At 41.4% G+C, this 18,806-nt stretch overlaps 1 long non-coding RNA gene across 1 annotated transcript in view; it reads right to left on the reverse strand.

Annotated features, from left to right (window-relative positions):
* Positions 1 to 18,356, reverse strand: part of LOC135444951 (uncharacterized) — a 273,529-nt gene extending 255,173 nt beyond the window's left edge. Inside the window, exon 1 of the long non-coding RNA XR_010439376.1 lies at positions 18,236 to 18,356. This is a non-coding gene — a long non-coding RNA (uncharacterized LOC135444951). The remainder of the gene's footprint in view (positions 1 to 18,235) is intronic.
* Positions 18,357 to 18,806: the final 450 nt, after the last annotated feature.

Below are 18,806 nucleotides of genomic sequence, written 5' to 3' on the forward strand. Positions count from 1 at the left end.
GGGTGACCTTCACTACACCAAAACCCTAACTCTCACACCAAGCAATAAATGATAGGGGCCCTATGAACTCAGGACAGGGAAATCAAACTGAAATACAAAATCACTTTTATCTCATAGCACCAAGGGTTACAGCACTTTGTTCCAAGCACATGGCAGCTGCAGGTTGGCAGGGGTGAGCTGGCTGTAGGACAGCCTGACCCTAGCCCCCTGTCCCCTCTCCCTTCCCAAATGGAAAAAAAGCACATCTTCCAAAATTCCTTTGAAATAAACACAGAGGTTTCAAACAAACCTCTCCCAAGTGCACTTCAGTTGCCAAAATCTCACATTCTACTAACATGCTTCATGTCAAATGCCCCCCAAGGCAGAAGCAGCCTGTACCCTCAAAAACTGGAGTGGGACTTTGAGCAGTGTGTCCTTGGCACGTGTAATTCAGTAAGGCTCCTTCAGGTCTGCACCATTTGCCTCAGTAAACAATAAGTTATGTCCAATTTCTACTGTCAGTCCTTCTCTCTAAAGAAATAATCGCCCCTCGAAAAGCTGGTCTTTAGACTTCAAGGCTGACAGGGCAGGAAGATGCATGCAAAAAAATTAAGTTGGAGAAAAGACAAAGAAATATGCAAGAGGGAGGGAAGACAAGTGAAAAAACATAAGAATCACTGCTTGATTATGCCTCTAGAGAAACTGCCCTAGTAAGCACAACAACTCAATGTTACCTATTTGTATCTTATCACATCCATGTCAGCATTGCCTAATTTATTGTATACTTTAATAGCCATATTTGTATTAGTTTCTGCTCCACACTGTCAACATTGCTTGCAAAATGCAGACAACAGCATTTCCCCCGTACATCAGCACCACCAATAGCCAGAAAACAGAAAACAAATTCTGGGTTTGGAGCACACAGTAGGGCTAACAATTTATATACACCAGAACAAAGGCAGCTGGAGCTCATTTTTATTACCTCTCAAGACAAAACTGCAGATCTGGCTTTGTTATTCTTGTGGACAAGATGGCAGGGATGCCACTAAGGAAACATGACAAGAACGCTGCAAGGTGCTATCTCAGCCTGTTGAGTTTTTCCAGAGGGAAACAAAATGAATCATACTTGCAAAGAGCACAAGCACTTGAAATTGGTCAAAAAGTCTCAGATCCAGAGGAGCTGGTCCCCTGCTCTCTGTGCTCATGGCTGGCAGGTGCTACACGTGCTATGGCAAAGCAGAATCAAGCCTTGAAAGTAATCTCAGCACTGGTGAGAGACCAGGGGAAGGGGCAGTGAAGAAGGAAGCTAAATTCATTGCCACATGAGGCATTCAGGTATTAAAGCACAGCACAAATTCCATGCCATCATCACTGCTCAGCTGCTGCACACCACAGAAGAGAATGGGGGGATCCTTGCTCTCACAAGGTTACAGTGCCCCAGCAAAAACCTCCACAACAGAAACTCCTTATTCATCCTTAAAAGAGCTAGAGTAGTCCCTGAGTAATTTCTTTTCTGTTTCATTTATTTACTAAACAGGGATCTCTGAATCGCTAATTCAGTGTTTAATCTTAGTGGTTCATTTTAAATGCTTCAATTATTGATGTCAACCATTCCCTCAGTTTCTGCACAGGAACAGTATCTGCTTTTATACAGCACTGTCAGAACAAGGATCCAAGATGCACTTAACAAATACCAGCATGGCTTTTGTGACAGGAAAGGTTGCAAGTGGAGACCTGTTTCAGCAGGTTTTGATCAACTTGAGAGAGAATTAAGTTTTGTAACCTTTAGCAAGGCTGTGCTAAGAGGAAACAGGAATGTCCTTTTCTGTAAATTTGAGAAACACAAAGTAGGCTACTTCCTTACTCAGAGGCCAGCCATTTCTGTAAACTTTTGATGCAAAAATCAGTCTTCTTCCTTCCTCTCAAAGATGTACAGATGTTCCTGCACTCTGTTCTTGGGCTTCCAAGCAGTGTTCTCTTCTGGTGTGCAAAAGTGGAGAGCCTTCCAACACAGTTCTGCATTTCAGCTCCCAAGTCCTATCTCTCTTCAAGAACAGAAAGGGATGTCGTTTTTTTCTACTAAACTGAAAAATGTGTTTAGAATAATCCCCCTCCAGAGGCTCACTTGCTGGTGGTCATTATCAGCTTTTAACATCAAGCCTCCTGATGTCCCCAGGCAGCTGCAGAGGCACATTAGCTTAATTCTGTGGATACAGAGCAGAGGCAAAGATGCTTAGCCTAACACAAGCAGGGAGTCCAGCTGAAACAGCCAAGCCACAACACAAATCTCTTGGCACATAGCCTCACACTGCTCCTTTCCATGACCACAACCTAATCCCTCTTCATCACAGAGCCATGGAGGAAACAAAATGTCACAATATATTTAAGTCTCCATAGAGGTAAAGGACAAAGACCCATGTGGCTCACATTGCAATATCAATCAGTGCCACTTTCCACAGTCCACTTGCAAGAAAACACTTCTGCAACTAATGTAATGCCTCAAATTTGCCTCTGCATTTAATCAATCACAGAAGCCCCAGATCATGCTGGGACCATCAGAGAATGTTATCAATTTCACTGCTAATGAGCATGGAGGAGCAGAACAGTTTTCAGTGAGTACAAATGAATGTGTTAGGTGCTGTTTGCACTCACTTAACAGCGAGCAGTTGCATCAGTTGCAGAGAATTTCCCTCAGAGGCAGATACCTGTGCCCAGAAATGACAACAGGTATCAGCAGGTCTTCTGAATGTTATGATTTCTTGGAGCTAGTTCAGCTGTCCCTCTAAACCAGAAGTACCATTGTTAGCAGGGAAGGCACACTGATGGAAAAACTACATAGGCAAGATCCAAATGTGGTACTAGAACTGCCCCAGAATAAAAATTCTGTGAGGTGAGATGAAAATGAGGTTTGTAAGTGAAGTCAACTACCTTGGGGCATTTGATTCAGCAATGTGCAACAGCAAGATAAAAGTAAGAATTTAAGAACACGTAGGTATCCTGCTTTTGAAGTGTATTTGTGCATTCAGCTAGCAAAGGTATTGGTAGGTGATTTTAGAAGGTTGCACTTAAATTCCTACTCACGTTTCAAAGGCAATTCATTATAAAAAAAGAAAAAAATTAACATGCTCTAAATGCTTGTTCCTAGTCCTGTTGAAGTCTGGGGAAATTTTGCTAACTGTGCCACTAGAATAGATGGACTGGAGAGGAGAAGGTACAAAGTTACATGTCTGAAATCCTACCACCTTCCCATGCATTACTGCCTGAGGAAGCCCACATGGCAACAGGACAGAGTGCCACAATATTCCCCTCACTAGGAATGGGGCTGCATCCATCAGCCAGCAGCAGAGAGCCTCAAAGCCATCACTGATCTCTTTCACTAGTAGTTTTGTGGCTATAAACTAAAGATAATCCCCAACTAGAAAATTGAAAAAAGGTTAAAATATCCTGGAAAATCATCTTAGACAGCCCCTAAGTAACCACACCCTCTCATGTGAGACAGTATCTGAGACCTTACCAGAGAAAGGAATCATCAACAGGAAGCAAGGAGAGCTGTGCTCCTTCTAGAGAGACCTTGACAGGCTTGAGAAGTGGACCTGTGAAAACCTCACGAAGTTCACCAAGAGCAAGAGCATGGTCCTGCACCTGGGTCAAGGTAATCCAAGCACAAATACAGGCTGGGCGGTGAAGGGGTTGAGTGCAGCTCTGAGGAGAAGGACAAGAAGCTGGCATGAGCCATTGCAGCCTAGAAAGCCAATGGAATCCTGGGCTGCAGCCAAAGCAGTGGCCAGCAGGTCCAGGGGAGTGATTCTGCCCTTCTGCTCCACTCTGGTGTGCTCCACAGGGAGTGATGCACCCAGTTCTGGGGCCCCCAACACAAGGAGGACTGGACCTGCTGGAGTGAGTCCAAAGGCCATGAAGATGATCAGAGGGCTGGAATGCCTCTCCTGAAGACAAGCTGAGACAGTTGGGGCTGTTCACCTTGGAGAAGGCTCTGGGAAGACAAGACCCTACAGCATCTTCCAGTTCCTAAAGGGACCCTACAAGAAAACTGGTGATGGAAATTTTACAAGGGCATGTAGTGATAGAACAAGGGGAAATTGCTTTGAAGTGAAAAGAGAGCAAGTTTAGATTAGGTATTAGGGAAAAAAATCTTTACTATGAGTGTGGTGAGGGACTGGAAAAGGATGCCCAGAGGAGTGGACACCCAATCCCTGGAAGTGTTCATGGCCACGTTGGATGGGCTTTAAGCAACCTGAACTAATGGAAGGTGTTCCTGCCCATGGCAGCAAGGTTGGAGCTAGACAATCTTTAAGGTCCTTTCCAACCCAAAACATTCTGTGATTCTCCCAAAAGAAAACAAAGATACAGAGATTAAAAAATCCATCCACTCACATAGCAAGCCTATGGAAGATTGCAGAGCTGAAAACGCATTTATTTTGCTCCTCCTAATACCTTAACTTAAAAGAAGCTGAGTGGCAGTTTTCAAGAAGGAAGGGATAAAGAGAAAAAACCAGACCTGATGTCCCTGTCAATTAATGTCCATTACTCTTGTTTCTGAAGCTACCAGAAGGAAGATCTTGCTTGTAAAAATCTATACTGTCCCCATCCTTCCCAGTGTAAAAGGCTATGTGCTTTCTTGCTCTAAATATGAAAGTTTTCTCTATCCTTGTACGATCCCACAGACTGAAGGGAAATGCACCATTTGATGTAAATCATCAGAAGGAAACAAATGGTCCCTGTGGAGAGATAACCCCTTCTTCTATCTGCATCTGTCAAGTTCGGCTCATGACAGAATTATGACCCCAAAATAACATTTTAATAAGTGTTTACATGCTACCACTCCCCAAAGACTACACTGATAAAATTCTGCCTCAGAACTAATTATGCTTCAAGACAAGGCTACCCTCAGTGGATGCGGCAATAAAAAACGGGACAGGAACAGGTCTGTCCTTGGCAAGCTCCGGGCTCCTCCTTGTGGATCTCTTTGAAAACTGCGTGCAGTGTACACATTCCTGTGAAAGGAAGGAAGAAAGCAGCTCCGTTCATGCAGCAACATGTCTGGAATTTCCAGTGCCTTTGTTAGTTATATTAAAAGTATGTGAATATATATTAGCATGTGTCCCCTTCTCCTTCCACCCTCCATCCCGATGGGACAAGGAGGGACAGATCAGCTGGCTGTTCATCTTGGAATCTCTCCTTGATGCTATGTTCAGGATCAGAGCATTGGAAAGGTAACATCACAGCAGCCATTTGACAGATCCCTTCCAGCCCTACCAATTCTGTGATTCTGTGATTATCACCTAGTGCTATACAGACTATACAGTGAAGTGGACAAGACCAGACATGATCATCGCAGGTGTACAGGTGAGAAAACACACAGCAACGCACACCTGAAGACCTGAGGGAGATATAACATCATGGTGTTCCACATTCCCTCCCATACATTTCAGATCAGTTTCTATCTGCCCTAGACCATGGGAGCAGCAAGGAAACAGAACAGAAGTGAATGAAGATTTTAACATCTTCCCTTTTTCATCTTAATGCCCAGAAGAAAAAAAAAAAAAAAGGAGGCTTCTACTGCTAACAAAAGATCTTCATCTCAGAAGAGGTAAAAGGACAAATTAAGTCCATTCCAATACCAGCAGAGGAGCAGATCAGCTTTTGAAATCCCTCTATCAAGACTCAGACTGCTGGTACAAGTAAATATTCCCACAGTAGCCCTTGAAACAGGCAGGGCTTAGAGGCACAGTATAGTCCACTGCTGCATGATTATTCACTGGGGCATCAAACATTTCAGTGATGTGTGTGTTCAAGGAATGAAAAGAGCTGAGAAGATGAGTCCTCCCACAGTCAACCAAGACACATAATTCATTCACAAAAAGCATCAGTTGGGTTATGTTACCCACATTAGACATTCCTGTTCTGATGGCAAGGCATATTTTCCATCTAGAACAGATAGCTAATGCACATCCCCTTGCTCTTCTGCTACCATGGTTCTTTGGCTTTTTCCTCCCCTTCTTCCCTTGTATTGTCACCCCCAAACAGCTTCTCAACCTTCACTTTGCTTCAAATAAGAAAAGTTGTTGAAGTCTCTTCTTGTACTTTATGGCTGAATAGACCTGGGGCTGGGGGGGGTCTATTCACTGTAAGTCTATTCACCTATCCTACTCCAAGTTTATTTTCCTTGAACATAATGTGACCAGAACTATCATATATATATATATATATATATATATGTAGAGAGAGAGCAAGGAAGAAGACATAGAGATATCTCAGGATCAGAGATTAACTTCTCCAGAGCACCAATTCTTCCCTGGCTTCATTAGGAATACCTTAACACAATCCTATGCTTATTTTTGATACTAGGATGCTATGGCTACACACATGATGACATATACATGTAGTCTTTCCCCAGACTGCAATCTCCAATAGGAAAAAGAAATTCTTGCATGAAATGGTGAATCTAGAGTCTCTGTCCTCAAGAAAGCTATTTTAGAATATTCACCTGCTGCTGTATCAGCAGAAAGGTGTTTCTCTTCTGCTATGAAGTCTGTTTATTCTGTTATTATTATATTAATTATAATAATTATTATATAATATTATATAATTATTATATTATATATTATAATAAATTATAAATATATTATTATAAATAATACTTATTCTATTGTATAACTATAATAATTATTATATTAATAATAATAATTACTATTATTAACTTTCAGTGTTCATATTGTATTTAAAGAAATATATTTCCTTAACCCACAAGTGATGAATACCATTTTGATCTGTTTTAATTAAGAAATAGTATTTCCAGACTTCTCTAAGGATTTCTGAACTCCATCTCTCTAATAGCATATCTGTGCACTCCAGAGATATTGTATATCTGCATCTCTGGAAACAGCTTTGGTAGGAGCTGAAGAAATTTTAGGGACAGACTTTTGGCCCTTTTTGTACAGCCTATGATGTGCACCAGTACCTCTGACCAAAAGCACCCAGAACTTCACCACAAAGAGATGCCAGTGCATGCCTGGCCTCTCACCTGCCCATCTCACAACTTTCAGGAAAGCCTTTGCCTTGCCTGCTCTCAGCACAAGCCCTGTGCTGTGAGATGTTTACTCATTCTGGCACACGCACTGTACCACATTATCAGGTCAGAGTTTCAGTATCAGCCTGAGGAGCATGCTGCTCGTGCCTTTAATTTTTTTTTTTTTACCTGTACAGAATCTAGACCACACTTGGCTCTAGAACAGTCACATGAAAAACCACCCATAACCACAGAACACACAAAACTGCAACAGGGCAAAAGGTCAAATCCTTCCATTTGGGCTTTTCTATTTTAAAGATCTTTATCCAAAATGCGAGCCACTACACTAAGGAACAGTAAGTATAGAGATGGATTAACAAGAGCTCCAAAAATAGTTATTTATTTTCTGAGATGGCCGTGTAATGATAACTTATTTCCTCATCCTACAGGCTCACGAGACCCTGTACCTTGGCTATATAATCTGAATGAAAAAGACGGATTCATCCAGTGATGACAAGAAATAAATTAAAAGCTTGCTACAGGCAGACGAGAGGGCCCTTGGGCTGTGTCACGTTGCCATCTAGTGATCGTCTCCAGATGTTACACACGAGCCATCCCACCCGGCTGTGTCTAAATCGCCTGGCCTTATCCCAAATCACCAGGGAATCTCATACCAGACACTCCATCCCGGCCGGAAAAAGGCAGTTAAACTGATTTGTAACAATGTTCTAGAGCCACCTTTCCTATATTTATTATAAAATAATAGAATGGTTTGGATTGGAAAGACCATTAAAGGCCATTAGGTCCAATGCCCCTGCAATGAGCAAGAAAGAGTATCTTCAACGAGATGAGATTGCTCAGAGCCCCACATAACTTGACCTTGAATGTTTCCAGGCATGGATGAGGCATTTACCACCACTCTGGGAAAATCTGTTCCAGTGTTTCACCACCCTACTCATCACAAAAAATTTCTTTAATCTAAATCAACCTTCTTTTAGCTCAAAACCATTACCCCTTCTCCTATTGCAACAGACCCTGCAAAAATTTTGTCCCTATATATATTCACTGCATACATACATATGTGTGTGTGTGTGTGTATAGCTTCAGGGTAAATAGATGCAAACCAAATGTTGCCTCCTAATCCATTGACCAAAACATATTTTGTTTACCCTACTTAAGGCTCTAATTTAATGGTGATCTATAAAGAGAGGGGTAATAGAAGAAATTGCCTGGAAGTCAACAGCGAGGCTAACCACTGGAAAAGAGCAAACTTGCACCAATGCTTATTCCATATTCAGATTTAAAAATACACTATTATTAACCTTGGCTAGGGAGCAGTTTTCCCACAACAGGAATAATACAGATACCCAAGACATTAAAAAGGGGGATAGGGGAGAGCAGTCGCCAACAATAAAAAAAACACCAAGTGAAGAAATACAACCCAGCAAAAACCTTTAAGGATGAAAGCACACCCAAATCCATTCAACAAGGAGAGCTGTGAAATACCTGGCAGTGTCTGCAGCAGGCAGTCTGAGAGGCAATATTTGTGTGTACTGGCTGTGTACCAGCATCACAGGATATTTTAAAAGGTAGATTCTCACAATGATTTTTACCCTCAGGTCTTCCTATGTCTGGCTCAGGTGGTGGCCAATGGGAAAGATCAATGGAGTTAAAGAGGCTCAAGACAGGCCACTCAAAAAATTTACTGTCAATCTAAAACTCTTCTGTGCCTGTGCAAACAGCAGATCTGAATAGCTTCACAGGGAGAAAACAAAAGGAATCACCAGCTTGCCACCCTCAGGCACTGCCCAATGCCAAACCCTGAGTTACTGGCACCATTGCGTTCTCCTTCAATAAAAAAACTAATAATAAAAATCAGGGGAAAAATGAAGTGAAGTGAAATAAAGCAGCAAGGTTTTTACTTCTTTTCTTAAGACATGGTTCAAAATATGCTGGAAGGAGTCAGAATTAGAAAGGTCAGATTCTCAAAAAAAAAACCCAACCAAATTAGTTGCAAGTCCAAATCATCAAAATAAAAATTCCTCAAGACAGAAAGTCATTAAGTGTACACAACAGTACAATGATATAGAGAAAACAATGAAAAGCTGTTCACCTGACGTCTCATTCTTCTTGACTATTTGACAAGGCAATTACTGTCACATTTAGCACCTTTCTGCGTATTTCAGGAGACAAGGTCTAATTCTTGATCCTTTTGAGGAAGTCTCACACCAAAATGTCATGTATAACTAATGAGCTTTTTGTAAACACTCAGCAGAAAATCCATTTTTAGGGTCAGTTGTGTGTGCATACAGGTCCTTCTATGAGGCTCCTAATTCACCATCCTCCCCCCCTCTCATAATTTGAGCACTTAGACTGAGAGCACAAGTATTCTTAAGAAATAAATCAATACAATTCAAGAGCAAAATAAACTGTGCCCAAAAAAAATCATTGTCTGCCTTTTTAACAAAGATGTACTGAAGAGATCTGTAATTATCACCTGAGAAAATGCACACTGCCCACAGAAGCCAAGTACTCTGACGAAGACAGCAGAGCAACAGCGGCAGATATTTATGTGTTTTTCTCTCCATTTTAAGTACATATTTGCCATGAAAAAATTTATCCAAACATGGATCACGAGCTGATGATTGTCCACTTTCTTGAGCTGGGGAAATACTTTTATTTACTACAGACTTAATGAAATTAGCCTCCCTTCACACATTTTTATGCTTCTCGGATTGAATACTGTTCTGTTGATAGGATTTTTAGTTCAACTTTGATGCAGTAAGACAAAGACTCAGAAAACTAATAAGTGCCATCGGCTAAGGGACTAATTCATACACCAGAGATTGACTACAATGTTTCTTACAGTTCTCTGCTCCTGAACACAGAACCTAGTAGAACTGTTCCTCAATTGCTGTTTTTCATCTGCATTTTAATCATTATTTACTCCCATCTTTATTCTTACAGCTGAGTGAGTTCTTTCTTTCAAGCTGATTTTTCAGACAAACCAAGTCCGTATTTTGGATTCAACACTCACCAAAACACAACCAGAAAATAAAGACCGGAACTGAAGCCTGTCTCCTCCCAGCTACACATCTTAACCACCAAACCACAAGCACAGACGCTCCAGGCAAACTTTAAAGCTTACATACCACATTAAGCAGCAAAATTACCCCTCCTCTAAGTGTAATTAAAAAGAAATCAGCCACACAAAACTGTTTTGTAGGGTATCTCCTACCATAGACCAATTCCATGAGCACTTGCAGAATCAAGCAGCCCACAAGCCAGAGGCAGAAGAGGACTTTCATTCCTGTGCCTGCAGAGTTCAGACATCATTTAATACCTGAGGTGCTTCACTTGCCAAGAAAATGATAATTCCTAACATGTGCAGAGTGAAGACACTTGGGGAACTTGAGTCAACCAAAGATGCCCCTGCATAAATTAGAAACATCTAGGGTCTAAATACTATCTAAACAAAACTCTTTGGGTCAGTCATAATTTACAAATCAAGGACCTGAATTTATCCTAAACCTAACGCCAAGCATATAAATTCCAACTTGCACTTGGTCTTGCTCCTACCATCTTTCCATGCAATGAGCCTTGAGCTGCAAGGGAGGCTCCTAAACTCCATGGGACCACTAACACAGTAACCACAGTCAGAAGTTTCAGAAGGAACACACATGGAGAGATGAAACTGGGACAGCCCTGCAGAACAAAAATAAAACCATTCACATGCATCAGGTATTAATCTACAGCCACATCTGCAAAGATGCATGCCTCAAAATTGCTTCTCTTGCACTAAAAAGCCTGCTATGGAGATAAACTGACAGAAAACTTGAAAGCCATCTAATTCTGTGTCTGTTGCTGTGCTTGGCAGGTTCTATGGCCATCCAACTCTTTTCTTTCTGTAATTGGCTGTGCTCAATACTTCACAACCATTTTTATTCTCTGTCGCTCTGGAAAGTTAAAAGGATTTAGACTTTCACTCAGGAGAGAAATTAAACCTCTAATTAGACCAGGTGTGCCTAGAACTGCATTCCCCAGGAAACCTAAACAATTCTGCTTTCATTTTACAAATTCATAAATCATTAGAATGCAAAACGTGTAAACAGGAATTAGTCAGGAGCTTAAAACTGCACTGAAACACCAGGAATAGTGTATGCTTCCCACGCTAAAAACATCCCATGAAGCATTAAATTCATGCTCCAAAGCTCAATGGAATTAGTGAAAAGAGACCCATAGGGGTTTGGATCAAACCTGAACTCCACAGGAATACAGTGCTTAACCAGCTAGAGCTGCCCTGGCTTGACAGAAACAGCTCAGGAGCTGCAGGTTAGCTCACCCAGTGAGTTACATGAGCTTCCCAAAGCCCATGTAGAGGCTTTCCATGAAGGATGAAAGCATGAGTAAAGCTGGACCTGTGGTGCTAAGTGCCTCTGAACAAGAAACAATCTGCCTGTGGCTCAGAGAAAATTAAAGTGCAAAAGAAGAAACAATTTGCTTAAGGCCACATAGGAGAATCAGAATGTCCCTACACGTCATCTGAATCCCATTCTTGTGGCTCATTCCTTCACTCTGAGCTCTGCTTGCTGCATTGGAAGGCTGCACTTGAACCAGCCTCCCTGGAAAACACTATTGGTGCTGGGAAAAGCAGGTCTTCCCAAGTTAAACAGACATCAAACTCACCCTCTGCAAGGAAGAAAAGGTTAAGCTGATAGCTCTGAGCAGACAGATCTGTGCAAGAAAAGGTTATCCTGATAGCTCTCCTGAGCAAATGGATCTGTAGAGAAAGGTTACCCACACGTGTGCCAAAAAGCGCTCAAAGGGCAGGGCCACTCATATCTCAATGGGCATTTCTTTGCTATTTATTGGATTGCTTGACTGTCCAAGGAAAAAAAAAAGTGCGGTAACCAAATAAATGGCATCCATGCTAATCTAAAAGGATGAACTCAAATTGGTCAGTTAAGCATCCACTGATTTTCTCAGTTATGGAACAAGTGCTGGCACATCAGTAATTCAAAAAAAACAAAAACAAACAAACAAAAAAACACCAAAAAATTCACACAAAAACACCTAAATTTTTCTTCCAAAAGGAAGCTAACTTTTCTAGCATTGGTTCTAGAAAAGCACATACTGTTATCCTTAAGCACATATTGGAGCACATACTATTATCCGTAAGACCACTCTCTCCTCAACTTATTCATAAATATTCCCCATGGAAAATTAGACATGACAGCTACCAGGCATTGCAAAATACCAAAGCAAAATAAAGAAAAAAAATTTTTTTTTAAAAAGGTGACTTCAAGAATCACATGACAGCTAAACTAAGGTCAAAACAAGTATGACTTACAGCAACAACGGAAATACAGTTGATTAAAATTACACTTGGATCCTAGTATTTCGGACAGACTTTGACACGTACAAGAAAGAAAATATGTTAAAAACAGTTTTCAAAGTCGTCCATATTTTACTACTAATTCAAACAAACAGGAAAACAAATCTCTAATTGAAAACAGATTCCATATTTCAAGTCTGCAGCAGCCCTTAGCTCTTCTAGCATTAATGATACCACATTTGCTCATTTACCCCGTTTTTATTAAATGGCGCTCAGCACAGAGTCCAAGGCTGTAGCCATGACGCAATTCTAAAATTACTTTCTTAGAAAAGTGTAATGACAGGAAAGAGATGAAGGGTTGTTTATCCAGTTCAATTTTAAAAACAACTCAAAGCAGATATTTTCCTTACTATCCATCATCTTCTGTGTTAGCCACTGAGATTAGTGCAGATGAAGTATAGCCTCTAGCCCATCTTTCTGGCTTATTACTCACAGGAGTGATCCTATCTATGTGGAAAATAATGAATTTTTAAACTCTTCATAAAGATAAGAGACTGATCAAGTATCTAATGATTTTTCACTCTCCAAATTACAAGATAAGATTCTGCAATTCAATTCTATCAAGCAGATGGTGGAGAAGTATTCTATAACACCACACAAGTCTTTGTATGATCCTGATTTTCTTGTGTAAAAGATTTCACAGAGAGGGGTTTCAAGATACTTTTTTAAAATACATTGATACATGCATGTATGTATGAAGATTTTGCTTTCTAGCAAGAATATGGTTAGAATGTTCCACTGCAATTACAGATACACACATTTGGAAAGTTGAGATAAGCCTTGGGCTGCCTGGCCCCCTGAGCAAAAGGACCATGAGTGTGGGAACTGTGACTTTCCATTTGTGGAGGCTGAAACTGTAAGGGACCAGCTGTATCAGCTGAATGTTCTCAGGTCCTTGGGGCCTGATGGAATTCACCCCAGAGTGCTGAGGAGCTCGTGCAGCTATGGCAGGACCTCTCCTGATCAGGTACCAAAGGTCTTGGGAGGCTGGGGAGGTCCTGGCTGAAGCAGGCCAGTGTTATTCCACATCCTCCTACAAAGAACAACATCAGGGAAGACCCAATGAACTACAGACTTGTTTGTCAAACCTCAGCACCTGCAACCATTCTGGAGTATCAGAGTCTGCTGGGTACTGCTGAAAGGCATTTGAAGAATAATGCACTCATCAGGCACAGTTAATATGGGTTCACAAGGGAAAGTCTTGTTTAACCCATTTGACACCCTCCTATGATAAGTCTTTATCCTATGATAAGGTCACCTGCCCAGTGGATGAAGGGAAAATGGTGGATGCAATTTTTCTGCATTCTAGGAAGGCTTTTGATACTGCCCCTCACAGCACCTTTCTGGAGAAGCTGTCCAGCTGTGGGATGAGCAGGTTCAGGGTGCACTGGGTGGAGAACTGAAGGGCAGAGCTCACAGGGCTGATTTGGGCTACACCTGGCTGGCCACTGCTCACCTGGGGCTGCTGCTGGCAGCAGCTCAGTGTGAGCCAGCAGGGTGTGCCCTGGCAGCCAGGAGGGCAAACTGCACCCTGGGGTGCCTCAAACAGCACCATCAGCTGGGCAAGAAAGCTGATTGTCCACTGAGTTCAGCGTTGGTGCAGCCCCACCTTAAACACCTGGGCAGTTCTGGCCCCCACAATTTAAGAAGGATGTGAAAGTCCTTGAGTGCATCCAGAGGACAGCAACAAAACCAGTGAAAGGACCAGAAGGAATGTCCCATGAGGAGCAACTGAGGGCTTTGGCCTTGTCCTGTTTGGAGCAAAGGAGGCTGAGGAGTGACCTCACTGCTCTCCACAGCTTCCTGAGGAGGGGAAGGGGAGAGGGAGGTGCTGAGCTCTTCTCCCTGGTATCCACTGACAGGATGTGTGCGACTGTTTCAAAGCCGTGCCAGGAGAGGTTCAGACTGGATATTAGAAAGCATTTCTTTACCAAGAGGGTAGTCAAACTCTGGAAAAGGCTTCCCAGAGAGATGGTCAATGCCACAAGTCTGTCAGTGTTTACAAGGCATTTGGAAAATGCCCTTTATAACATGCTTTAGCTTGGCCAACCCTGAATTGCTCAGGCACCTGGACTAGATAATCACTGTAGGTACCTTGCAGTACCTAGTCTATTCTAAGATGGCTGCAACACAGACATATTATTTTTATTTACAAAATCTATTGATTAGGATCTCTGTGCAAGCCTGATGTTGCCTGAGGTTATGTCGCATAGGGCTATGGAACTGGCCCTCTACCTGCTGAGCTACATCCCAGCGGCCTCCTGAAGTTCCAGTGCTGGAAATTATCACAAAAAACCTGGTGTGATCTCAGCTGAAAGTGTTTCCAATGCTAGTGTTACTAAAGGTTTCTAAACAAAATCATGTAGCTATAAAAAGAAATAGATAAGGGGAAAGGAGAGAAGGTCTGTACTGCTTTTTCTGTTGAAGGCATCTTACAGTGTTATTATTGAAGCCCAGACCCATTTGAAGGTTTCCATAAACATTTAAGATAGCGATCGCATTCCATAACAGGCAGCTTCAAAGCCACAATAAAACCACGCTGGCACAAAGAAAACTCCTTCAAGAACTGACTGGGCATGACTTACAGCTACTCGTGCAGTACATGTGCTGTGCTTGCACACCACACAAAGCCTCTGAGGAGTGCTGCAAACACAGCACAGCAGGGAAATGCCCAGAGGCTGCCTGGCTGTGCAACTCTTCAGTGCTACCCAAGAATGTTTTGTTTCAACATGAAACATACTGCCTACTTCCTCTGCTGTGACCCATAAGCCGTGATCCACTCTTGCTTGGAGAAGTCCCATGGCTTCTTAGGTGTGGGCACAACTGAGGAGGGAAGTCCCTGGTTTTAAGACCTCTGGTAGCATCCAATAAGGTGGCTTGTCCACAGAAGGCTGCCAGAAAGTAAACATATCCTCAAGATATGTTCAAGAAAACAGACAGGAAAAAGTGCTGTCAATTACTTGGATCGGGAACACAGCTTAACAAAGTCACAGGCACTACAAGTTTACAAGGGCCCACTGTGGGTTCTGTGGCCCTTCATCTCAGGGCAAGTTTCAAAAATTTTAAAAACTGTCCTCGTGAATAACCTGGAAATACTGGACATTAATACGAATCCCTAAACCTTGACTATCATTTAAGAAGAAAAATAGTCCAAATTTGACCTCCTACACCATTTCACTGTACCATAAATAAAGGTGTTACTCATTTTTGTTGAGTCAGACATCTCTGAGAGCTCAGTCACATAATGCACTGATATAGAAGATACACCACCTACTGCATCTTGCTCAGCATTGTACACACAGAGAAACAACTCTGAAAGCTCTGGAAGCCCTTCATTGTCTTCAAATTACAGTCCACACTAGAGATAAACAGAGAGGAGAAAGTCAAGGATTGACCCTGCAATCAAAATTAAGCTTGCAGCCTGGCATTAGCACTGAGAGTTCATCATAACCCACAGAATCCATTTAAATGTATATTCATAAGTTTCCCATTTTTAAATGCATAATCAAAACACCTTCTAGTACTCAATACTTCACCTCATGCCAGAAGGCAGGAGTACTTCACAAAGCAATTTGTGGCATTTTGGAAGGGTTTTTTGTGCAGATCAATAAACCCTGGAGTTCAGTTACACATAATTTCAAAAGGTCAGCAAGCCTTTTATATTTTTTCAGAAAATCAACTGTTCTTAGGATCTTTATCTTGTTCAAAAAAAAAAGTACCTCACTCCATGCCTGTGACAAAACAAGTTTTTAGTAATCCTTGACATTTGGCAGTACACATGAAAGCTATGTCAAAACTACATTTGAACCCCAAGAAGCAGCTGAGCCTTTTAGCCACAGGAACAGCAAATAGTTTTACAAACTTAAAAAGCAATTGCATAAGCAATCTGAAGGGAAGAACCACCCATCCTTGACTCAAGGAAGAATAATTGGAATTATATCAACTATAGAAAGAAATATAACTATATCAGATTTTTTTCAGTACCATATATCTGATCTTTAGCTCAATAAACTGTTAGGGGTAAGGCTGAAACTTTTATCAGGATGAATGTTGTCCCATGAGTCCTGTAAATTCGCCAAAACCTGGAGTAACCTGATGCCAGGTGTAATCATATAGGGCAATTCCCCTAGTTCCAAAGACAGAAAAAAATATCTTCTGAAGTTAAACCATGGAAATAGAAGTTTCTGCCACCATAAACATTAAGTCCCATACATTATTAGAGTACAAGGAGAAGAATGAAAATTTTAAGTACTTTTAAAAAGCTATGCAAGGTCTTCAGTAAAAAGATCAGTAGAAGTCAAACTTATTTGATTTTATTTAAACTTATTTGAGTAGCTATTGCAGGGATGACTGAACGTAGGGCATACATTTTTGCTTTCTACTGTGGATATGCACGTAAGTATGAAAAACCTCACAGAATGCAAAGAATTTTTACACAGCAGACTGAAGGAAAATGTTTTAGAATAATCCATTTGAGGAAGGAGAAGAGAATGAACTCTTTCCTCCTTTTTAGTAACATTTTAGTTTCATCTGAAGGTCTGAGAAGAAGCCCATGGCTGCTGTGCCAAGCACTCTGCCATTGTGGATTTGCCTCACCCTGTGGAACTGGGTTCTTTACCCTCCATTCACCCTCATTAACACTCTGCAACGCTTCACATGAAGGATGCCTGCACTAAAATATGTATTATTTTATTAAATGTCTCCATGTTTACCAGGTAAGAGAAGTTCTCAGCACTGGCAGAGCAGCTCTCAATCAACTGGTGCCTGAAGCTGTATCCAAACTACAAGCACGCTTTTTTTTAAGTGAGCATGGTTTAAACTCTACGTCTGCATTTCTCAGCTGGTCACATTATTGAAAACAGGACAAACCAACCCCAGATATAAGGGTATATAAAGCACTGAGCATTTGTGCATTTCCTAATTAAGGATGTGGAGGATTATATTTCAGGTAACATGTAGTGGTCAGTTCCATCCTGAACCCATCAGAACAGCCACAGCCCAAAAGGACAAGAGAGCCCAGAGCAAAGGTGAGAAGGAGAAAAGGCAGTCTCAAGCTTCCAAGGGGCAGTCTGTGCAACAATCTCCTGAAGGACTTTGGGGCTCACCCACCTTAGAACAGTCATTCATCTGGAGGGAATATTTACCACCATTAGAGATCAAGGAGATTGGTGGGTGAAGGATGATGGGGCCACAACAAATGGACCTAACCCAAACAACGTCATAATAGAAACATTCTTATGCTGCAGGGAGAACACCCATCAGGCCTACAGAGGAGCTGCAACTAAGCCTGTTCTCACATGTTTTTCAGAATAGGGATTGATTTAAACAAGTGTTTTCCTTCAAGTAGGAGCTTAAGCAGTAGAAAAATCAATAGAAGCATTTATCAGGAAAAGACAAAAATCATTTACTTTTGATTCAAAATGAACACCGTGGGGAAAACTAGGTTCAGAGTACATCCTTCTGTTCAAGCAGAACTAGAATTTTTAGTGCAAAGTCATGTAACATAATTGGCTAACTCTTAGCATGTCTTTCAACATCAACCTAAAATCTCCCTACACGTAAAATGCTATCAAATTTTATTACTAGCTACACACAACAACAAGAAAAAAAATTCAGTAAACTCTGTGATGGAGATAAATGGTATTTAGCTGATCAATAAACAGTAGCTACAGCAGTTTCAGCTTTGTTTGGAGATTAATACAACTGATAACTAGACATCTACAAGAGTGCAAGAATTGGTTTTTAACATATGTTGGTGTAAAAATAATAGTAACTACATTAGTACATTATTAGCTTTGAATACACATACAGCCTTGGAACAACATGCAACTTACAGTGAGAGGAAGTCCTCTGTAGTGTGAACAGAACAGTGTAAAAATGTAGATAACCCAAACTTTTTTTTACTTTTTTTAACTCACTGATAAGTCCCATTCCTTTTATCTTGCCTGCTATCTCCTTTTCCTCATCTCCAGCCTGCCAATCCCTTCAGTTATCCCTGGTGAAGTAACTGGCCTGAGGTGATTAATAAATCTTCAACACCTGCAGGTAACAGGTGTTGAAGATTTGTTAATCACCTCAGACCCGTTGGGCTCACCTGCTCAGCAAGCCTTCCCAAGAGGATCACAGGTGAGCAGCGTTTGTGCTGTTGAATAGATTCTCTGGGGGAAAAAAAAAAAAAAAAACAGTGGGAAAAAAATGACACTTCAGAAAGTTAGAAATGACAGATGTTCCCAGATTCCTATGTAATGCTGGCAAATCTTGGAGTACTTTTATCTCTTCTGTCCTGAAGAGTTGCAGAGGCAGCATAGGCTAGAGATGACACTGCAAACTAGAGAATAATCCACCCATTCTCCCTCTGGGCACCAGTGGCAAAGTGCCATCAAAAGCAAATAAACCATTTCTTGT

Source organism: Zonotrichia leucophrys, chromosome 3, assembly GCF_028769735.1.
Source record: "Zonotrichia leucophrys gambelii isolate GWCS_2022_RI chromosome 3, RI_Zleu_2.0, whole genome shotgun sequence".
NCBI lineage: Eukaryota > Metazoa > Chordata > Aves > Passeriformes > Passerellidae > Zonotrichia > Zonotrichia leucophrys.